At 41.5% G+C, this 24,813-nt stretch overlaps 1 protein-coding gene across 7 annotated transcripts in view; it reads left to right on the top strand.

Annotated features, from left to right (window-relative positions):
- B3GALT1 (beta-1,3-galactosyltransferase 1) overlaps nucleotides 1–24,813 on the top strand; it is a 571,239-nt gene that overhangs the window by 393,881 nt on the left and 152,545 nt on the right. For 6 of the 7 annotated variants that reach the window (XR_010181942.1, XM_063933590.1, XM_063933585.1 and 3 more), the window contains one exon: nucleotides 6,147–6,237. The exons of the other annotated variant lie outside the window; for it this stretch is intronic. The gene's annotated coding sequence lies outside the window, so the exon portion shown is untranslated. The remainder of the gene's footprint in view (nucleotides 1–6,146; nucleotides 6,238–24,813) is intronic. 7 annotated transcript variants of the gene reach the window in all.

Genomic DNA, 24,813 nt, shown 5'->3' with positions numbered 1-24,813 from the left:
GTTCAATTTCAAGATGGAGTCACTCAGAGCAGTGATAGCGAACCTGGAAGAAGGGGACTATATGGTATCTCTAGACATCAAAGATGCTTATCTCCATGTCCCAATCTACCCTTCTCACCAAGGGTACCTCAGGTTTGTGATACAAAACTGTCATTATCAGTTTCAGACGCTGCCGTTTGGATTGGCCACGGCACCACGGGTCTTTACCAAGGTAATGGCCGAAATGATGATTCTTCTTCGAAGAGAAGGCGTATTAATTATCCCTTACTTGGACGATCTCCTGATAAGGGCAAGGTCCAGGGAACAGTTAGAGGTCGGAGTAGCACTATCTCAAGTAGTGCTACGTCAGCACGGGTGGATTCTAAATATCCCAAAATCACAGCTGATTCCAACAACACGTCTACTGTTCCTAGGGATGATTCTGGACACAGTCCAGGAAAAGGTATTTCTCCCGGAGGAGAAGGCCAGGGAGTTATCCGAGCTAGTCAGGAACCTCCTAAAACCAGGACAAGTGTCAGTGCATCAATGCACGAGAGTCCTGGGAAAAATGGTGGCTTCTTACGAAGCGATTCCATTCGGAAGATTCCATGCAAGAACTTTTTCAGTGGGATCTGCTGGACAAATGGTCCGGATCGCATCTTCAGATGCATCAGCGGATAACCCTATCTCCAAGGACAAGGGTGTCTCTCCTGTGGTGGTTACAGAGGGCTCATCTTCTAGAGGGCCGCAGATTCGGCATTCAGGATTGGATGCTGGTGACCACGGATGCCAGCCTGAGAGGCTGGGGAGCAGTCACACAGGGACAAAATTTCCAGGGCTTGTGGTCAAGCATGGAAACGTCTCTTCACATAAATATCCTAGAACTAAGGGCCATTTACAATGCCCTAAGTCAAGCAAGGCCTCTGCTTCAGGGTCAACCGGTATTGATCCAGTCGGACAACATCACGGCTGTCGCCCACGTAAACAGACAGGGCGGCACAAGAAGCAGGAGGGCAATGGCAGAAGCTGCAAGGATTCTCCGCTGGGCGGAAAATCATGTGATAGCACTGTCAGCAGTGTTCATTCCAGGAGTGGACAACTGGGAAGCAGACTTCCTCAGCAGACACGACCTCCACCCGGGGGAGTGGGGACTTCATCCAGAAGTCTTCCAAGTGATTGTAAACCGTTGGGAAAAACCAAAGGTGGACATGATGGCGTCCCGTCTCAACAAGAAACTGGACAGATATTGCGCCAGGTCAAGGGACCCTCAGGCAATAGCGGTGGACGCTCTGGTAACACCGTGGGTGTTCCAGTCGGTGTATGTGTTCCCTCCTCTGCCTCTCATACCAAAAGTACTGAGAATCATAAGAAGGAGAGGAGTAAGAACTATACTCGTGGCTCCGGATTGGCCAAGAAGAACTTGGTACCCGGAGCTGCAAGAGATGCTCACGGAAGACCCGTGGCCTCTACCTCTAAGAAAGGACCTGATTCAGCAGGGACCTTGCCTGTTCCAAGACTTACCGCGGCTGCGTTTGACGGCATGGTGGTTGAACGCCGGATCCTGAAGGAAAAAGGCATTCCAGATGAAGTCATCCCTACCCTGATCAAAGCCAGGAAGGATGTAACCGCAAAACATTATCACCGCATTTGGCGGAAATATGTTGCGTGGTGTGAGGCCAAGAAGGCCCCTACAGAGGAATTTCAACTGGGTCGTTTCCTGCATTTCCTGCAAGCAGGATTGTCTATGGGCCTAAAATTAGGATCCATTAAGGTTCAAATTTCGGCCCTGTCGATCTTCTTCCAGAAGGAACTGGCTTCAGTTCCTGAAGTCCAGACTTTTGTAAAGGGGGTACTGCATATACAGCCTCCCTTTGTGCCTCCAGTGGCACCCTGGGATCTCAATGTGGTTTTGGGATTCCTAAAATCACATTGGTTCGAACCACTTGCCACAGTGGATTTAAAATATCTCACATGGAAAGTGGTAATGCTGTTAGCCCTGGCTTCAGCCAGGCGCGTATCAGAATTGGCGGCTTTATCCTATAAAAGCCCTTACCTGATATTTCATTCGGATAGGGCGGAATTGAGGACTCGTCCTCAATTTCTCCCTAAGGTGGTTTCAGCGTTTCACATGAACCAACCTATTGTGGTACCTGCGGCTACTAGGGACTTGGAGGACTCCAAGTTGCTGGACGTAGTCAGGGCCCTGAAAATATATGTTTCCAGGACGGCTGGAGTCAGAAAATCTGACTCGCTGTTTATACTGTATGCACCCAACAAGCTGGGTGCTCCTGCTTCTAAGCAGACGATTGCTCGTTGGATTTGTAATACAATTCAGCTTGCACATTCTGTGGCAGGCCTGCCACAGCCAAAATCTGTTAAAGCCCATTCCACAAGGAAGGTGGGCTCATCTTGGGCGGCTGCCCGAGGGGTCTCGGCTTTACAACTTTGCCGAGCAGCTACTTGGTCAGGGGCAAACACGTTTGCTAAATTCTACAAATTTGATACCCTGGCTGAGGAGGACCTTGAGTTCTCTCATTCGGTGCTGCAGAGTCATCCGCACTCTCCCGCCCGTTTGGGAGCTTTGGTATAATCCCCATGGTCCTTACGGAAGTCCCAGCATCCACTAGGACGTCAGAGAAAATAAGAATTTACTTACCGATAATTCTATTTCTCGTAGTCCGTAGTGGATGCTGGGCGCCCATCCCAAGTGCGGATTGTCTGCAATACTTGTATATAGTTACTGTTACAAAAAAATCGGGTTGTTTATTGTTGTGAGCCATCTTTTCAGAGGCTCCTACGTTTATCATACTGTTAACTGGGTTCAGATCACAGGTTGTACGGTGTGATTGGTGTGGCTGGTATGAGTCTTACCCGGGATTCAAAATCCTTCCTTATTATGTACGCTCGTCCGGGCACAGTATCCTAACTGAGGCTTGGAGGAGGGTCATAGGGGGAGGAGCCAGTGCACACCAGCTAGTCTAAAGCTTTTACTTTTGTGCCCAGTCTCCTGCGGAGCCGCTATTCCCCATGGTCCTTACGGAAGTCCCAGCATCCACTACGGACTACGAGAAATAGAATTATCGGTAAGTAAATTCTTATTTTTATGTTGTATGGTGATAACATTTTTAATGTGATTGTATTTGGTAGTTACTAGTTAGTAGCATACTCTGGTACTAGTATAGTGATACTTCTAACTGTACCTGGGCTTCGTTCCTTTAGAAGATTTCCAGAGCCATTGGAGGTCTAGAAGTGTACCTCTTGTACTGTATTTACATTGGAGGTCTAGACGTGTACCTCTTGTACTGTATTTACATTGGAGGTCTAGACGTGTACCTCTTGTACTGTATTTACATTGGAGGTCTAGACGTGTACCTCTTGTACTGTATTTACATTGGAGGTCTAGACGTGTACCTCTTGTACTGTATTTACATTGGAGGTCTAGACGTGTACCTCTTGTACTGTATTTACATTGGAGGTCTAGACGTGTACCTCTTGTACTGTATTTACATTGGAGGTCTAGACGTGTACCTCTTGTACTGTATTTACATTGGAGGTCTAGACGTGTACCTCTTGTACTGTATTTACATTGGAGGTCTAGACGTGTACCTCTTGTACTGTATTTACATTGGAGGTCTAGACGTGTACCTCTTGTACTGTATTTACATTGGAGGTCTAGACGTGTACCTCTTGTACTGTATTTACATTGGAGGTCTAGACGTGTACCTCTTGTACTGTATTTACATTGGAGGTCTAGACGTGTACCTCTTGTACTGTATTTACATTGGAGGTCTAGACGTGTACCTCTTGTACTGTATTTACATTGGAGGTCTAGACGTGTACCTCTTGTACTGTATTTACATTGGAGGTCTAGACGTGTACCTCTTGTACTGTATTTACATTGGAGGTCTAGACGTGTACCTCTTGTACTGTATTTACATCGGAGGTCTAGACGTGTACCTCTTGTACTGTATTTACATTGGAGGTCTAGACGTGTACCTCTTGTACTGTATTTACATTGGAGGTCTAGAAGTGTACCTCTTGTACTGTATTTACATTGGAGGTCTAGACGTGTACCTCTTGTACTGTATTTACATTGGAGGTCTAGACGTGTACCTCTTGTACTGTATTTACATTGGAGGTCTAGAAGTGTACCTCTTGTACTGTATTTACATTGGAGGTCTAGCCGTGTACCTCTTGTACTGTATTTACATTGGAGGTCTAGACGTGTACCTCTTGTACTGTATTTACATTGGAGGTCTAGACGTGTACCTCTTGTACTGTATTTACATTGGAGGTCTAGACGTGTACCTCTTGTACTGTATTTACATTGAAGGTCTAGAAGTGTACCTCTTGTACTGTATTTACATTGGAGGTCTAGACGTGTACCTCTTGTACTGTATTTACATTGGAGGTCTAGACGTGTACCTCTTGTACTGTATTTACATTGGAGGTCTAGAAGTGTACCTCTTGTACTGTATTTACATTGGAGGTCTAGACGTGTACCTCTTGTACTGTATTTACATTGGAGGTCTAGACGTGTACCTCTTGTACTGTATTTACATTGGAGGTCTAGAAGTGTACCTCTTGTACTGTATTTACATTGGAGGTCTAGAAGTGTACCTCTTGTACTGTATTTACATTGGAGGCCTAGACGTGTACCTCTTGTACTGTATTTACATTGGAGGCCTAGACGTGTACCTCTTGTACTGTATTTACATTGGAGGTCTAGAAGTGTACCTCTTGTACTGTATTTACATTGGAGGTCTAGAAGTGTACCTCTTGTACTGTATTTACATTGGAGGTCTAGACGTGTACCTCTTGTACTGTATTTACAAAACGTAAACCAGGCTTTCTTTACTTAGATTTAGGATTTTGAACTGTCACAGTGTAGGAGCTGGGAAGAGCAGGCACACAGTCTCCGGGGGCAGCCCGCATCTCCGGACCCACGTAGCGCCGAAAAAAGCTGGTCAGAAGCCACGCCCCCTTTGCTAAGCCACGCTCCCCCACTAAGCCATGCCCCTTTTTCACGGCACGACCTGGCAATACTTCACTGGGTGTCACTAGGGTAAGTGACGCCCCTGCTAGGTCGACATTACAGAAGTGTAGTTAAGTGACTGATAATTATTTAACATATGCACCCACCATGGCCCTAACTGTGTGGAGTTTGTATATTCTCCCCGTACTTGCGTGGGTTTTCTCTGGGTGCTCCAGTTTCCTCCTACAATCCAAAAATATACTGGTAAGTTAATTGGCTTCCAACAAAAATTAACCCTAGCGTGAATGTGTACATGTGATAGGGAATATAGAATGTAAGCTCCACAGGGGCAGGGTCTGACGTGAATGGACAAATATTCTCTGTACAGCGCTGCGGAATATGTGTGTGCTATATAAATAACTGGTAATAAATAATTAATATGCAGTATCACTTGATTACGTCCAAACCTATGTTTTTGAATTGGTTGGAATTGTGTCTCACATAAATTCCTATGAAATTGAATTGTCAGATTTTGTTGAAATTCTCCTTTAAGTCATGTGATTCCACTTATTTTGTGTATAAATAAACAGACTGTTGACAAAAATAAATCATAGAAATGTAAGACATTAACTTAAATATAAATGTTGCCAGGATGGAGTTTTCCAGAGAGATTAATGGGTCCGACCTCTACAATCTACGATTAAGAGGATTATCCAAGACTGTGTTTAAGGTCTTATTTTTAATAGAAAACATACAGCAAATCAATATACTCTACTTGGTCATCGTTTGTAGCATTGGCAGGTAAAGGAAGTAATAAAATGTCTTCATGACTGGATTAACAGGGCATTTGAGGGCTATGGCCAAATCCACTAAGCATTAAATATTGTAGTTTGCAGGCTAGTAAAACAAAGCATCTTGCGAAGTTACTTCCCCAGTCCATAAGCTTTATAACATACAGAGCAATATACAATATTCAAAAAATAAATAAAAGGAAATTAATCTCAAACAAATTTTGCTAAAAAAAAATACAGTAAAATAAATATGACAAACAGCAACCATGGTAAACATTTAAAAAATGATGGTGGTAATTGACCCCTGAGAAAATATTAATCATATATTGAGTGTCTCATTATTTTACTTATGTATTTTATATTTTTTTTTATATATACTGTAAATATACTTATTTCTACAGAATCTGGACCTCTGTGAGTAGCCTGATAAACAACATGCCCAAATCTTCATGTTTCTACACTGATGATGTCAAAGAAGACAATGAATACACAGTAAGTACAATATTTATTCTCTTATATACTTATTGGGTTAAATTTGCTAAGCATCAGCTTTTGTCAAAATGCAGAAGAGAAAAGAAAGGCTCTTGTGTTGGGGCACTCTTAATAAACGTTTATAATAAAGTTTCTTTAAAACTTATTTTTTATTGGTATGTATTAAAATATAGCGGCACCCTTACAGTGAACCAATAAAGAAATTTTTATTGTGCTACTATTTTTTATATATTTTTCAATTAAGACCGTTTATCTAAAATAAAATATGTTACAGACGATTTTTTGGTGCTTGCAATGTATGTTGGATATCAAAATATCCTGCAAAACACTATGTTAAAGGGTTGTTTTATGCGTCACAGAGTGATATGAAACAAATGTTTGTCATCAATTAATATGATGAGGATCACTGAGTGAAATAATTACCATCTGGCGAGATATATCTGGTAATAGAAAACTGACCTGTTTAAACTAATGTCAATAAGGTTATAATAACAAATTGCAGAATATAGTAGTGAAGGTAGTCGGTAATAATTGTCTCAAAGAAAACACACATAAACCTGGTAACTGTATTTGTAATTGGTAAATGTATTTGTAATTGCTCCAAGATGTATCAAGCTGTCAGGCTAGAATTTGCAATAACAGAGAAAGTGGCCAGAGAACCTGTTTACCACATCTGTTTTCTACTTAACAGCCGTGTGCCAATGGCTCTGCCGCTGGTAAGTAGAAACCAGACAGGGTAAACAGGTTCTCTGGTCACTTTCTCTGTTATTACAAATTCTAGCCGGACGCTTGATACTTCTTGGAGCAATTACAGTTACCAGGTTCATGTGGCAACTCTCGCACCACGTGGCACAATCGTGGCAATGGTCAGTCACAAGACTTTAATGAGCAATATTGTTGACCTGATTTGTGCAATTGTGCATCTTGGCAGTAAAGTACTTCTCACTATGCTGATATTATTAGACATAATAAGAGTGATGCAAGGGACTGAATTTCTGAAATTCTATTGAACCTTGGCAAGGGGACAGTATCCATTGGCGTTTCTATAATGGGTGCAATGGGTGCGGTGTACCCAGGCCCCCCTGGTCCAGGGGGGGCCCACACCGCACCCATTGCACCCATTTTAATATTTACCTTTCCGTAGTCCAGCGCCGGGAGCTGTTATCGCACGGGAAATCTCAGCCAAAATGGGCGCCGCGCATGCGCGGTAGCCAAATTGGTCTCCGGCTCATGGCGGGCGCCATGTTTCCGGAGACCTGCGCATGCGCAGTAGACTCCGGCACAGTGCCGGAGTCTACAGCGCCGTGCAGAGGATGGGACCCACCTGGAGATGCACACGGGCCCCCTCCTCTGTAGAAACGCCCCTGACAGTATCTGAGGTAAATGGCGAAATATGCCTTTCAGTGTCGCTCTGCAAGTAGTCCCTACTTTGGAACAACTTATTGAAAAGTTTATGTACATGTTGAGACAATTGTCACTCAAGATGACTCATGGTTATGCAAATGTATGATCCTTGCACCCAAGAATGAACAAGTTCACTTTATTTAAACAAATGTATACTGTATTGGAGAGGTTTCCAGGGAAGATAAGAGTATACAGTTCTTGTAAACACTGTCATGAATGTAGAAGATGCAGTGCACTATTCTCCTGAATTCCTAAATGGGTGTGGTTTAACAGATAGACAGTCAAAAGGTCTTCAGTCAGTTAGTAGCCTGTTCTCAAATCACTACAAGCAGAGATTTTTATATATGCACTCAAAGCACCCAAAGCAACAAATATTGTATACAGGGAGGCTCTACAGTAACATTTCAAACTGCATTAAATATGAAATACACATGGACAAAGCCGCGAGTATCATATAAACTCTTATAAGAATTATATATGTATGAGACATGAATTTTGATGTAATCACTTCATTGTGAGAAAATATGTTTATCAGAAGGAAAAAAGCACCACTTACTATAAAGTAATATGGATATTAGGATTCACTCCAGATTTCTGTAACCTTTTAAAAGCACTTGGTCTACTGCCTTTTGCTTTTATATGATGAAAGAGCTGCTTGGTGATTTATTATGTCTATCTAATTTACAGTAGGAAGCGCTTTATCCCATACAGAAACAGCTTTAAGTAATTGTCTATAAATAAGCTTTGATTACGTAAATTAGAATTGATAGGAAGATCCAAATTCTTACAAGTAAGTCTTTGATACACAACGATAGTTGTTCAATCAATTGATTGGCACACCAAAGAGGCATGCAAGGGAGGTACTGACGTATTTATAATGGGTGCAGTGTGCGATCCATGCCACACACCCTGCACCTATTTTTTTCAGTACTTACCCTCCGGAGTACCACATCGTCAGCAGCAGCACTGCAGAAATCATCAGAAAAATGCCACGGCAGACATTTTCCCAGCATTTCACACATGCGCACAGCAGAAATCACTGAGAAAATGGCCCCCACACCATGTGCACTAGATCGGCACATGCACACTAGACTCTGGGACAGCGCTAGGGTCCCCTAGTGACCCTAGTGTCCAGAGTATACAGGGGGGACTTAGACAGAGTCTGCACACGGGCCTCCTCCTCTCTAGATGCGCCCCTGAAGGAAGGGGTTCATCTAAACAAGTAAAAACACAACAAATTCCCCCAGCACACTGTGAATGAAGAGCAGAAGAGTCCTGAATCCTACTGTACATGATAATAGAAAATGCAGAGATATCCGTTACAAGAAAAGTTTTGTTATTAATTTTCATTTGTCAAAAAGTACGAGTACTTTTTATATAATATACGAGTACTCATATATTACTAGATAGGCAGTGGAGTTTCACTGATTATGCAAGACTGTTTCATGAAAAAATAGCATTGAGACACTGTAGTTGGTAATTGTTCCAGTCCAAGAACACATTACAGATGTGACCAGCCTAGCCGGTCAGTACTACTATTTACATTATAAGGAACATAAATTACAAGGAACAACAATCTGCTAATCCTTAGCAACTCTTGAGCATCCTACATAGAAGGTCATGCATTTTACATCCCAACAGTCACAATTATTTTCTATAGGCTCTGGGTTTAGATCACATAAATCACAGCTATCTAGCTCTATTACTACAATGGAACATGGCTTTGGGCACATTTATATATAACATATGGCATTGGGTGACAGTATACTCTAAATTAATAATAGTGCTCCCAACATTCTTACGTCCCTCTGTACAAAACCCCCCTCTAACACATTACTTTCAAATTGGTGACAGGCAAAGACCAAATAGAGAAAATACATATAATTACAATGATTTATACTGCCCTCTGAACAGTGTTGCCCTGGGCATGTAACTGTGTGCCCTGGATGTTCTGGAATAAAGAAGGAATTTAAGCCTATAAAGATGGTGAGGGGTGGCCTGTTGCTGGCTTTTCGTGTGGATCACAGAGGAGTTGTTATGGAAGTATGGGTAAGATCTATTTACTAAGAAATTGGTTACAGACATGTGGAAATAATATCAATAAAGTAGAGGTAACCTGATCTTAGAATTATTAGGAGTAGACATTGGACTACAAAGTGTAAAGGACTAAATATGCTTTGGGCTGGGAATATTTATGGAGATTGTAACCCTATAGCTTAAGGACAAGATATAATGTTGCTTTAGGTAATTGTACAATGCTGAGGGGCCTATAGATTGTAAGCTTGCGAGCAGGGCCTTCCTACCTCTATGACTGTTTGTTTATTACCCAGTTTTGTTTTATCATTGTGTCCAATTGTAAATCGCAACGGAATTTGCTGAGCTATATAAGAAACTGTTAATAAATAAATAATATTTATTATTAGCATCATGTGATGACATTGTGCAAATTATGTATCTAACTCGTTGTGATTTGTGGCAGCAGACACAAATCCAGAGGAGTGATTCAGTACAGCTGTCCGGCTATCCAGGGTCAGTGCAAAGTCTCTCTGCACCCTAGGCAAATCTTCAGCCTAGCGTCCCGTAACCTGCAGTAATTAACCTTACTCTTCAGCCTAACCCTCCGCGGCATATTAACATTCAGGTTGCTGACTGTCAGGATTCTGGCATTGGCATTCTGACAGGTGTTGGGATTCCGGAGCCGGTATTCTAAATGCCAGCATTCCATCCACCAGGATACCAAGTACATCCCTTTAATTGTATTGGTATGTATAGATATATATATATGCACAGACATACATTTATTTGTATGCTCCTTATTGTGTTCCATCGCCCTATCTGTAAGTTTATTACTGACCCACATAAAGAGACATCATATAGTTTTTTGCTAGATGAATTCAGTGGTGCCCCAAGTAACCAGCGCCCCTAGGCAGCCGCCTAAAACTGCCTAATGGTAGAGCCGGCCCTGCCGCTATCCCTTACAGGCACACTTTTGTTGCTAACTAGAGGCTGCAAAAGTTTATAGTCCCAGGCACTGTTACTGCACATAAAAGATATTAGATCACACATGCACACAGAGGGGGCTGGAGGAGGGAGAGGGGTCCAAGTGGATCTCCTTTTGCACTCCACATCTTCTTCCTGCAGGGCTCAATCACAACACATCCAACAGTAACATTAGTTACTGCCGTCAAGCTCCACAAACCTTCAGGTTCTGGAATTTGATGAATGGACGGCATGCCACATTGGAACAGCAGTGGTGAATTGGTCTGTTATTTAAAACATGCAAAAACCACTGTTTCCGCATGTACAGTACAGTATAATGGACCTATTCACCTTGATGAAAAGGCCCCAAATAGAGCTGCTGTAATTATCTTTAAAGGCTACAAAAGGGCTGAATAGAGGGAAATTAGTATGGGGGGGAAAAGTAGGTGGAAAACAAACATTTTTGTAAACAGAGCTGGGAGAAACAGGAGTAGTGAGACAGATGTCTCTCTTAGAGACACCTCTTATACAGGTTCCTAAAATGAAGCAACAGTTGTAACTTTTGCAGAGAAGTGAAGAAGTAAAATTGTGCCAATAACCACTGCCAAATATATAAAAATACTAAACGGAGGGGAGGGGGTGGGGTGATGTCTGGGAGAGAGTGTCCATGGTTTTTATTCTCTTCCTTTTCCCTTTTTATGTTAGTTTTCTTTTTCATTTTTATACTGTATGGCATTAATGTACAGTGCAGTAACACAATTATATCATAAACCACATTTGACTTGTATTCCTATTGTCTGACTGTTATATCATCTGTTAACTCATTTTCACAAAGGTTGTTGATTCGCATTTGTCTGATATATCTCACAAGTCCAGCAGCCACCTGAATCAATAAAACTCTGTGTGGTTCAAAAGGAAGCTCAAATCAATATAGTATATTGTAGGCGGTGCTTGGAGAATACAGCATTAAGAATGTTCCAGGGGGAGTTGCTCAAGACTACACACCCTAACTGCTTGAAATAAAGCTATTTTGCTGAGCTTTATAGTACTACGCATAGTAAAAAGGGATGCAGATGCACTATGCAATAATTACTGCTCAAAATTGAAATATATATTACAATTTAATATCATATAAGGGGTGGTATTCATGTGACCGGCGGTCGGGAGACCGACAGTCATATGACCTCCACCAACATCCCGCCCCCTCACTATCCCGACGGTCGGCATGCCGACCAGCAGGGACTATTTCCACTCGTGGGTGTCCACGACACCCATAGAGTGGGAATAGAACCCGTGGCGACCACAGCGTGGTGAGCACAGCGAGCCTACAAGGGGCTTGCTGCACTCGCCCCTCCCCACCAGGATCCTGGCTTCGGTATGCTGCCGGGATCCCGGCATCGGTATGCTGACCGGCGGTCTCCTGACCACTGGTCAGCCATACCACACCCCATATAAGAGGTTGTTAGCATATATTTGACCAAAAATATGGGCCTGCACACCAATGCCCAGGTCTCCTCTGTCGGGCAAGTCCCTAACACTCTGAGGTTCACGTTTGGGGCACAGCTAAATCCCCTCCCCCCCATCCCCCCTCGGGCATCACACTAATGAAAGATAGCGGTGGGGTGTTGTTACAGAATATCAGATGTGTGAAAGCAGCTGCTCATTGTTAAGAGTGTTACAAGAGTAATAAATGTGTGTAAAAATACATGGATAAAAAACAAAAAAAGTGATATAAAATGTGAATATAAGTGTAAAGTGGTAATGCCCTGAAGTGGCCCAGACAGAACAGCTCAGGAGGCTCCACACCTCAACACTATATAAATATAAAAATGACTTACTTTTGATTATGCCTGATTCAATGTGCAGTCAGATGCTAGTTCCCCTCTAACTGGTTTTACGAAAGGAACTAGGAGACAATACTAGAAGAGCAAGACTGTATACAATTGGTAGTGTAATTAAAGCACATCACTGTAGTGCTATAATTTGAAAGAATAGATACAATGTCTCTAAAATTAACCTCAGTCTTTGTAGTGTAATAAAAAAACAACTTTGGTAGACTCTAACGTGGCTATAACATGATGCTGTAGGTAGATGGCTAGCTGTGGGCAGAGATAAGTTCTCAATCTTCGGTATCTGCTCATAGGAACAGGGTAACAAGACTCAGTGGGATTAGTCTGATGCGTTTCATCACACTGACTTGACTTTCTCAAAGACATATCCACTCCCACATGGTATCCATCCTTATATTCCCAAACTATGGGTCACATACACCTGAAGTACAGTATATAACATTAATCAATCTTGTGTTGTACTGGTGGAACCATCGTGGACAGAAACCATACTAATAAAATTCTATCACGAAAAACAACAATTATATACAGTATGATATAATTTCCTTGCAATGAACTAATATTAATATCTAACTGGAACAGTATATATTAATGAATAAAAAAAATAATAAATAACAAATCACTGCACAAGAAGAATGTACCAAATAAAAAGCTATTCACTAAATGTATAATTATAAACTTGTGTTCACTATTGCAATAATTATGTTTCTTACTATAAACCTACTCATTACATGAGGAAAAATAGAGATAAAGCAATTCATTACTATATTGTGAATTATATGAATACCCAATACGGTGAAGCTATGGAGTACTATTTAGCAATAGAGAGATTACACTAATTGATAAGGTGGGGGAATTTATTTATCTATATAAAACTAGGGAAGCATAAACCACAGTTTCCAATACTCTGCAAATGAACGGGACACTTGTTCTCGTCACTAGCAGAAGTACTAGGACAGACAACTCATGGGAACAGATAAAAAAAAAGGGAACTAGAGGTTAGTTGAGCATGGAGCAGAGAAATTTCTTAAAAAGCAAGTATATATATATATATATATATATATATATATATATATATATATATATGGAAAATGTGGGCATAGATTCAATGTGGACGTCCTCACAGATCAATTTCAATATATTTGTTGGGTCCTCTGGGACTGGGGGTCCACAACTTATGTATTCAGAAGTTTTACCTAATACAAAACCTCCTATATCTATCTCCTCCTCTCACTGTAAGTTTGACACATTAAAGACCTGTCAAACATAAACACTTGGGATCACTGTCATAAAAATCTCTAAAGTGCCTGGGGATACTATGGGGTATATTTACTAAGCTCCCGATTTTGACCGAGATGGTGTTTTTTCTTCAAAGTGTCATCTCGGGAATTTACTAAACTCAAATCACGGCAGTGATGAGGGCATTCGTATTTTTGTTGAAGTCCAAGAAAAAAATTACGAATGAATACACCATCGGTCAAATACGCCTGTTATTTGCTAGAACTCGGTAATTTACTAAAATTTGTATTTCACAAACACTGCCGGCAATAGCCAAACACTGCCGTGAATAAATACAAATCGTAAAAAAAAAGCAGTTTTCAAATAGACCTGCTTTTTTTTTACCATGTTCTGATAGGCATGCACGGATCAGTGAGATCCGTGCATGTTTATCAGTGGTAAGGGGTGGGAAAGTGTTAAAAATAAAAAATAAAAATTCGTGGGGTCCCCCCTCCTAAGCAAAACCAGCCTCGGGCTCTTTGAGCTGGTCCTGGTTGAAAAAATATGAGGAAAAAAATGACTGGGGTTCCCCCATATTTAATCAACCAGCACCGGGCTCTGCGCCTGGTCCTGGTGCAAAAAATACGGGGGACAAAAAGCGTAGGGGTCCCCCGTATTTTTTGAACCAGCACCGGGCTCCACTAGCCAGGTACATAATGCCAGAGCCGGGGGACACTTTTATTGTGGTCCTGGCGGCCCTGGCATTACATCCCCAACTAGTCACCCCTGGCCGGGGTACCCTGGAGGAGTGGGAACCCCTTAAATCAAGGGGTCCACCCCCTCCAGCCACCCAAGGGCCAGGGGTGAAGCCCAAGGCTGTCCCCCCCATTTAAGGGCGGCGGATGGGGGGCTGATAGCCAAGTGTAAAAAAAACGAATATTGTTTTTAGTAGCAGTACTACAAGTCCCAGCAAGCCTTCCCCGCAAGCTGGTACTTGGAGAACCACAAGTACCAGCATGCGGTGGAAAACTGGGCCCGCTGGTACCTGTAGTACTACTACTGAAAAAATACCCAACAAAAAACAGGACACACACACCGTGACAGTAAAAGTTTATTACATACATGCACACCTCCATACATACATACATACTTACCTATGTTCACACGAGGCTCGGTCCTCTTCTCCATGTAGAGTCCTCGGGGTACCTGTGGAAAAAATTATACTCACATAATCCAGTGTATCTTCTGTTCTTTGTATAATTCACGTACTTGGCAAAAAAACAAACCGGAAACCCGACCACGCACTGAAGGGGTCCTCCTGTCAAAGAGGGTCCCTTCAGCCAATCAGGGAGCGCCAAGTCGTGGCACTCTCCTGATTGGCTGTGCGCTCCTGTAGTGTCAGTGAGGCTGCACACGGCAGAGATACAATGTTGCGCCTATGCGCTCCATTGTATCCAATGATGGGAACTTTGCGGTCAGCGGTGAGGTTACTTTCGGTCAACCGCTGACCGCAAAGTTCCCACCATTGGGTACAATGGAGCGCATAGGCGCAACATTGTATCTCTGCCGTGTGCAGCCTCACTGACACTACAGGAGCACACAGCCAATCAGGAGAGTGCCACGACGTGGCGCTCCCTGATTGGCTGAAGGGACCCTCTTTGACAGGAGTCAGGGGGGGTCCTGGCAGTCGGGGAAAGGGGTCCCATGTGTAAACATGGGACCCCTTCAGTGCGTGGTCGGGTTTCCGGTTTGTTTTTTTGCCAAGTACGTGGATTATACAAAGAACAGAAGATACACTGGATTATGTGAGTATCATTTTTTTCACAGGTACCCCGAGGATTCTACATGGAGAAGAGGACCGAGCCTCGTGTGAACATAAGTAAGTATGTATGTATGTATGTATGGAGGTGTGCATGTATGTAATAAACTTTTACTGTCACGGTGTGTGTGTCCTGTTTTTTGTTGGGTATTTTTTTAGTAGTAGTACTACAGGTACCAGCGGGCCCGGTTTTCCACCGCATGCTGGTACTTGTGGTTCTCCAAGTACCAGCTTGCGGGGAGGCTTGCTGGGACTTGTAGTACTGCTACTAAAAACAATATTCTGATTTTTTACACTTGGCTATCAGCCCCCCATCCGCCGCCCTTGGATGGGGGGACAGCCTCGGGCTTCACCCCTGGCCCTTGGGTGGCTGGAGGGGGTGACCCCTTGATTTAAGGGGTTCCCACTCCTCCAGGGTACCCCGGCCAGGGGTGACTAGTTGGGGATGTAATGCCAGGGCCGCCAGGACCACAATAAAAGTGTCCCCCGGCTCTGGCATTATGTACCTGGCTAGTGGAGCCCGGTGCTGGTTCAAAAAATACGGGGGACTCCTACGCTTTTTGTCCCCCGTATTTTTTGCATCAGGACCAGACGCAGAGCCCGGTGCTGGTTGATTAAATATGGAGGAACCCCAGTCATTTTTTTCCTCATATTTTTTCAACCAGGACCGGCTCAAAGAGCCCGAGGCTGGTTTTGCTTAGGAGGGGGGACCCCATGCATTTTTTTTTCGACTTTAAACTATTTTTACTTTTTTTAAAGATGCACAATGAAACCCTGCACGGATCTCACAGATCCGGCCGAGTTTCATTGTTTTAATGTCGGCAGTGTTTTTTACTATTCACTCCCGTAAAACACTGCCAAAAAATACGAATGACATCGACATCGGAAAACACGAAAATGTAAAATACGACAGCTTAGTAAATGAGTCATAATAAATTCAAAAAGTTGCAAAATTACACATTCGATGTCATTCGTGTTTGAACTTTAATCTCATTCTGAAAATACAAATTTTAGTAAATATACCCGTATGTGTGCATAATCCCTTTAAGATGTTTCTTCTGTGTTTTAGGAACCTAATTTTTAAGCTTCTTGTAATTTTTCCAATATTTTTCATATGACAGCGACAATTCAATAGGTAGATAACATAGTTGCTATTACAGTTAATAAAAGATTTGATGGAAAAAAATTCTCAGTCTTTGATGATTTAAATTGACGTGTTTTACTGTATCTTGAATATATGAGCATGTGATGCAACTATTAGTTTTAACTGTTGGCCTGTAGGTGGCACTAATCTACTCTAGCTTTGTGAGTAATAGTTAAGGTTACATTGGCAAGACAGCCCATTTCTCAGCTCCAGTTCATCGGAAAAAAATGTGAATATGCAGAGAAATAAAATTGTGTGTGTATATAATCTATAGCAATATGTATAGAAATTTTCTGATTGAGACGTTTTAAAAAAAATGTAGCATATTTTTCCTTTAGAAATCTATTTGTCATCACATTATCTCCTGCTGTATGTATCCTGATTATTACTGCCAAAAACAGAATTATGCATCTGAGAAATTACCTGGTTCCTCTGCTTGTCAGATAGTAACAAGGAATATTGTTACATAATAAACCAATTTGCTTATTAAATGGTTTCTAAAAACCTCATCACACAGAGCATTATGCAGCATAATGTATATAAACGAGAAGAATCCCTCTTGAAAAGCTCTTTGTTAGTTTTGTAGCTCCATTGCTAACATTCTACTTAGGTGTTATAATGGACCTGCTTATTGGCTGATGTGCATGCCCATATTAGCTCAGCTATTTTGCATAACGGTTGCATATTGTTCTTAACGTCTTTCTCGGGAATGGCAGCACATATTAAACTCTTGCACTTTGCCAGTTGTTCTGATGCAAATGAGAACATGCCCAAAATGAAGCTGACATTTACCAAATGCATCAAACTGCATTTAAATGAAATGTCTTCCCAAACTAAGAAGATAAATGGGTCCTGTCCTTTTTAATACCATCTTGGAAGTAAGCTATATGTTCTTGCCAAATCCTGATGACTTCTAATGTAAAAACATTGGCATTAGTCATACTCCTCTATTTTGACACTTATCTCGCAGAATGGTTACAGTCTTAAAGGAAATGGGAAATAACAAAAATGTGTTAGTTATAAGTGCAAACATACTGTGTAAAAACCATATATGTGCTGCTCACCTTCATCAGGTGCTGATTGCAGACATATGTCTGAGATACAGACTGATGTAAATTAGTGTATAAAAGTCCTGATGGGATATGATGTACAGAGAGGTGGAGTTTATTAGAACTGTTCTGATTGCCGGTGCTTAGAATATGCACCTGCATTATCTTTTTTTTTTTTATGGGACTACAAGTCTCAGCAAGGTAGCACCTCATATGTTTAAAATTAGGGTATGCAGTCCAGCCCTCCCCTCCCCCCCATTTTGGTATCCATTTGGCAGGTCGACCCTACTTAGGTCGACAGTCACTTGGTCAACCGCTATTGGTTGACATAGTCAACATGGACAGTCGACACAGGACAGGTTGACCCATGAAAAGGTCAACATGGCTCTTTTTAAAAATAAAAGTGGATTTTTAACTTAATCATACTTTACCATCTACATGGACTATGATTGGGAATAGTAACCTGTGCCGAGCGCAGCGGGAGCGGGGCGAGGGCAAGGGGACACAGTACACTAATTGGGGTTCCTGGTCATGTTACGGAAAAAATGACACCAAAAACAGTTCAAAATCCACGTTGACCTTTTCATGTGCTGACTATTTGTCCATGTCAACAATGTTAATGTCGACCAATAGTGGTCGACCTTATGACTGTCGACCTTAACATGGTCGACTATTCATACCAGAATCCCCCATTTTATGTTACTGTATATCCAAGTTTTACACAGAAAGTCGTCAGCATACTGTTAGTGAATACCAGTGCATATATTTGACATGATGTATTCAGTTGAGCCCCAGTATATGAATAACTGTAAAGTATGTTTACATTGTCACTTTCTGCCATGAATAAAGTATATTCTCAGATCTACGCCATGGTGAAATATATAATAACATGTTGTCACTGTCTGACATCACAAGTCACCAAGAATAATATTGCCCAAAATCTTTAATTCCAGCAACTCAAACCCCTCAAATATTAGGTTTGATTATTGAAGAATTATTTCCTTTTGTAAATACACAAATTGATTATGAAGAGGTAAAAGAAAAAAATTAAAGTTTACTTATCTGCTCTGCTCTATTTACGGGGATGTAGTTATGTGACCAGCAGTCAGAAAACCGCCGATCACAATCACTCCCCCACATCACACCCCCTCACAATCCCGACGGTCAGCATGCACACGAACAGCGACTATTCCCACTCATGGGTGTCCACGACACCCATAAAGTAAGAATATAATCACCACCGAGAATGCTGCATGGCGAGCGCAGTGAGCCTACAAGGAACTTCTTGCACTCGCCCCCGCCGGCATTCCGCTGTCGGGGAACCAGCATCAGTATCACCAGTCATGCATACCACACCCCTGTTTACTGGATACACCGGCCTACCAAGCCACACTTCAATCTCCTTCAAGCAGTTGTCAGTGATCTTCCCTATTCATCTGAATATGAAGTTCACAAGGGGAGTGGATACAACAACCTTTAAACTTAATTCACACAGGCTGAGCAAGAAAAAGAGTATAAAGCATGGTATGGTAGGAGCGCAACTGTTCAAAACTAAATTTGTTTTGAGTGAAGTTATCATTTAAGATTATTACATTCTATTGGTCAAATTTGGCCATAGTGTTTACAATCTTAGTCCAGTCACAAAACTTACCCGTGCTATTTGGCCTCTCTGCACCAGACATTCCTGCCTCTTGTCCCACTCTTCTCACCTTTCCTCTCTTAAATATCATATACCCCACCCTGTTTTTTATGAATATTTACAGAACTGTTTCTATTTACAGTACACTCTTTACTAAGAGTCTTAATATTTAGACATTTGACTCCCTTTAAGATTAAGTTACTAATCCCCTATGAGGCAAGGTATTATCTCTATAATATATAATTTACTGCATTACTGAATATATTGAGAACCCAGGGGGGTAATGTAATAGAATGTGAGAATCAGAAAGTGAGAGATTTTGTAAGAGTTCTTCTGTTTTTTTATTAAGTGGCAATCATTTCCATGGCAAAATGATTGCCACTTTAAAAAAAACAACAGGAGAACTCTAACAAAATCTCTCACTTTCTGATTCTCACATTCTATTACATTACCCCCCAGGTCCCTTTGAGTCCTTGGATGGCTTTGTTGGAGCCCCTAGTACCGGGGTTCAATAGTTCCTCCTCTAAATTTATTCTTCGTGATCTCAATGCTGCTAGATGCTCCTTAGCCAAATTTTGGAAGCAGTCTTCTTCCCCACCTATGCATTTGGTTAAAACAAAAATTTTGTTTATTGCAAGAATAGAGAAAACTACTGTACCTGTTCCCTTTATGTTTGATCACTTTGGAATCAGTGGTTTTCTTATGCATCATGTCGTACCTATAGCTTCTAGAGTTTCCCTCCAGAGATCAAGGTTAAAAATCCCTGATAACTCCAGGGTTAATGGGTGCCATGACCCTCTCAACGCACAAATCAATGAACTTTTTTATGGACTTTAAACCATTGTTAACGCCCATTAACACTGTACTTTATTGGGCGTTAACAAGGTTATCAGGTGAAATCAGCAGTCCAGTTGAATAGCCTCGGGCATTAAAGCCTGAGGCTACCTCCCGTTATCACTATCGGTAATTTATAGGGTGTAATTGAATTTCGTCCTTAGGGGGTAATTCTGAGTTGATCGCAGCAGGAACTTTGTTAGCAGTTGGGCAAAACCATGTGCACTGAAGGGGAGGCAGATATAACATGTGCAGAGAGAGTTAGATTTGGGTGTGGTGTGTTCAATCTGCAATCTAAATTGTAGTGTAGAAATAAAGCAGCCAGTATTTACCCTGCACAGAAACAAAATAACCCACCGAAATCTAACTCTCTCTGCAAATGTTATATCTGCCTCCCCTGCATTGCACATGGTTTTGCCCAACTGCTAAAAAATTCCCTGCTGCTATCAACTTGGAATTACCCCCTTAGTGTCTAACTCCTCGCCAAATCTTGGCTCTCTCTTTCTCCCTTCTTCTTTCGTGTTTACCTCTTCTGTCTCTTCCCCTGCTCTTTTGTGCCTCTCCTATTGTTCATACGTTTATACAGTATGTGTTATCCTTGTTGAATACATTTTTTAGCACTCATCATTGTTCTACTGTTAGCAGGACCTTGGTCATTTCAATGATTGTACTTGGATGTTATTTGGAATCATTTTCTGTATTCTTACTTTTATATAATAAACTATTGAAAAAAAGATAATGACATTTTAACACATGTATTTAATGTAGCACTTTGTTTTTGTCATCTAACACCATTGCAGAATTTTAGTATAAAAAATTAAATTTTCATCATTATGAATTACACTTAGTTATTACATTCTTATTTAATGTTATTTTTGCAGAATTCTTTATACAAAGAGTTTTTTGCCTTTTTCCAATGATATCATTTTATTTTCAAATGACATGTAATTTCTTTAAATGGATGTCTGTGCTGGAAGATAAGAGTCAGGCTTCAAGACTTTATTTAACCAGATTATTTATGCCCATCAAATCACTGCTATCATGTTCAAAATAAGATTCTAATATATCAAATGTCTTTAAGGTTATCAATTTAAAAACAGTCCTAAGTTATAACAAATGTAGATAAAGCAATATAATGTATCCTCACTGAAAACTGTACGTTTTGTGATAATATCTTAAAGGAGATTAAATAAACACAGATGGAGCATTTTTCTTTGTTAAATATGATCAGGTGACAGGAAAAACATGGTGGTGCATCGCATGCCATAATTCTCCTGTTTACATTCTATTTAAATGACAAAATGACAGTGAAACTGAAGGGCAGAGAGCATAATTCATGCGATATGCAGCAGATGCTCAGTCACGCCATTAAAGTCTAAGAAATTGTGCCATGTTTACCATGTACCATTTGTGCTATTATTTATACAGATGGAGCCACTTTCATTGAGCGTGGCTGCATCGTAGGTGGGGGCGAGCAGCGTTCCTAGGCGTGCCTGCGCCTCAGCCTGCCTCCGAGCGTACACAGACGGTCCCATTCAAAGTGAATGGGGCACGTGCACATCTACGACGCACTTGCGTCTCATTCGTTCCCGGCGTGGCGCACCTAGTCACATACGGAGCCAGAATTAGCATGGCTCCATCTGTATGTAAACATAAATAGCCTCCCACATTCATTAGATAAGAATAATACACTTTGAGACTTATACAGGGTTTTGCATTCACCCAGAATCTTTTGTCTTTTCGCACTGCACATGCACATTTTTTATTAACAGGTTTATTTAATACAGTTTAAAAGGCATTTCTTAAAATATTTATATATTATATTATGCACATCTGCAGAACGGATATCCTCAACAAACACTGGGGGACACAGTGGGGCGGCGCGTTCACATGTGATCTGACCATACCAGTTAAGTGGTTAAAGGGTCAACAGTCAGGAGGTCAGCAATGTCAAGGTCAACACCAAATGTTCGATATATAAGTTTTTGATGGTTTTTTGGTGTGAAAATTTCCCTTCCAGCACGTGGATCCTCATTTAGTGCATCAGAACTGTACAACTTCACACACTTTAACAGGCCAGACGGCGGGGTAGAGCACACGACTCATACCCAGCCCTGCAGCACTTCCACAACAATTGGGCACAAAGGGAATACACGTTCCCTGACCAGAACTGCCTGCTAGAATATATGCAGTGCTGACACAGCAGGAGGGACACGGAAGATTTACTCTGACTCCCCAGTGCTGCCTGCTATAATATCTTCAGCGCTGACACAGCAGGAGAGAGGAACGTAAACATAGACACGGGAGATACACTCTGCCTCCCCATTGCTGCCTGCTGTATTGACTACAGTGGACACTGCTGCAGTTCTCACCACATTGAAAGCCAGCCAATCAGAGTGGATGCAGACAATTCGCCCACAGGACAGATGCGCTGTGTGCAAAGCACCTTGTGCACCACCCTAGTTATGTCCCTGCTTCAACTAATTTATTAAAGGTATATTACACTTAGTGCATTGCGACCTTTAATACAGATGTAACTTATGTGCATGGCACTTGCATTTAGTAGATGAAAACTAAAATACATGCACAAAACTCACATTTCAAATGTAGCCAACCTTTAAACTCTTTATCGTCAGGTGACAGAAGATCAATAATAATTTCTAACACTCTAAGCATAGCTAAAAATAACAACATGAGTCCAAATCTGCCAATCAAAAATAAAGGTCAGCTTTATTTATTACAACAGAAGTATGGTGGCAGAAGAAAGAGCGGCAAGCATTCAACAACCACTTGGCTTAGGCAAACTGTGTCACAACATGTGGAGCCAACTATACCAATGTCAAAGGCAAACATCAAATTACAATTTACATGTGCCAACTATCCCTTTCCAAGCAATATGTGCTAATATGTGTGTGTACATGTACTGTAGTAGGGAACATAGATTGTAAGATCCACTGGGGAATGGCCAAATATTCTCTATAAAGCGCTTTGGAATATGTGTGCACTATATAAATAACTGCTAATAAAATAAATAGTAAAAATACAGATGTGTCCTCATATAGTACATTTATCCTCAGTACGCCATGCACCGCGAGATGCCTGGCGTGAATAAGCCTACAGGTGTGCATTCATGCTTAAATGAGAGAAGCACAGAAAGTAAAAATGGAATTTCTCATGAGCACTACAAGTACATGCCCTGTTTAAAAGTGTTAATGTATTACTATTATTGTTATAGTGTTATTGTAGATGTGTCCCCCTACATCCTTGCTGCAGTCACGTTAAACAGCCCTTCTAGTCACGCCTAGTCATGAAAGCGGTTAATAACGTTGGGCGTCTTTTTGTGCATTTTCCCCCGAAAAATGCATCTTATTCGCATTGCTATATGAATAAGACGCAGAAGCAGAATCTGTCTGACTGTTGATTGGTGGAGTCCAAACTCTTGGTTTTGTAAACTTTTCCAGTCTGATAAGCATCAACAATAAATTTTCTGAGGTCCTCAGAAATCTCATTTGTTCATGGCATGATACACTTTCACAAACGTGTTGTGACCATCAGACTTTCATAGATCCCTGTTCTTTTAAAAGACAGGATGTCCACTCACACCTGATTGTCATCCCATAGATTGAAATTACCTGACTCTAATTTCACCATTAAAATATCTCCCTTGCCTAAAGGGTCACATACTTTTGACACCCACCAAAAAAATGAGCACGTCTAATTTTCTTTGTCTTATATTTTTGATTTGGTTCTCTTAATCTACTTTTAGGAGTTATGAGACTCTCTTATGTAGTTTTACGCCAAATTTCAGCAGAAATATAGAAAATTCTGAAGGGTTCACAAAATTTCAAGCACCACTGTGTGTGTGTGTGTGTGTGTGTGTGTGTGTGTGTGTGTGTGTGTGTGTGTGTGTGTGTATATATATATATATATTTATATATATATATACACGCACACACACACACACACACACACACACACACACACATCAGCCAGAACATTAAATCCACCACCACCAGCCTAATATTGTTTAGGTCCCTCTCGTGCAGCCAAAACAGCACAGACCCAACAAGGCATGGACTCTACGAGACCTCTAAAGGTGTCATGTGGTGTCTTCCACCAAGACATTCGTCCTTTAAGTCCTGTAAGTTGCGAGGTGGGGCCTCCGTGGCTCAGGCTTGTTTTTACAGCATATCCCACAGATGCTTGATTATACTGTGATCTGAGGAATTTGGATGCCAAGTCAGTGCCTTTCCATGTTTCTCAGACCATTCCTGAGTAATGTTTGCTGAGTGGCAGAGAGTATTTTCCTACTGAAAGAGGCCACTGCCATGAGGAAATATCATTGCCATTGCTACAATGTTTTTATGTAGTTGGAATGTGTCACACTAACATCCACATTATTGCCAGGACTCAAGGATTCCAACAGAACAATACCCACAGCATCACACTACATATGCCAGCTTTCCCTCTTGCCATAGTGCATACTGGTGCCATCTCTTCCCCAGGTAAATGATGCCCACACAACCTGCCTTCCACAGTATGTAAATGAAAATGTGATTCATCAGACCAGGCCACCTCGTTCCACTGCTCCACTGTCCAGTTCTGACACTTACATTCACATCGTCGGCACTTTCAGTGGT

The sequence above is a fragment of the Pseudophryne corroboree genome, chromosome 7, assembly GCF_028390025.1.
Source record: "Pseudophryne corroboree isolate aPseCor3 chromosome 7, aPseCor3.hap2, whole genome shotgun sequence".
Taxonomy (NCBI): domain Eukaryota; kingdom Metazoa; phylum Chordata; class Amphibia; order Anura; family Myobatrachidae; genus Pseudophryne; species Pseudophryne corroboree.
The sequence above is the reverse complement of the archived record's forward strand: the minus strand, read 5'-3'. Positions and strand labels throughout refer to the sequence as shown.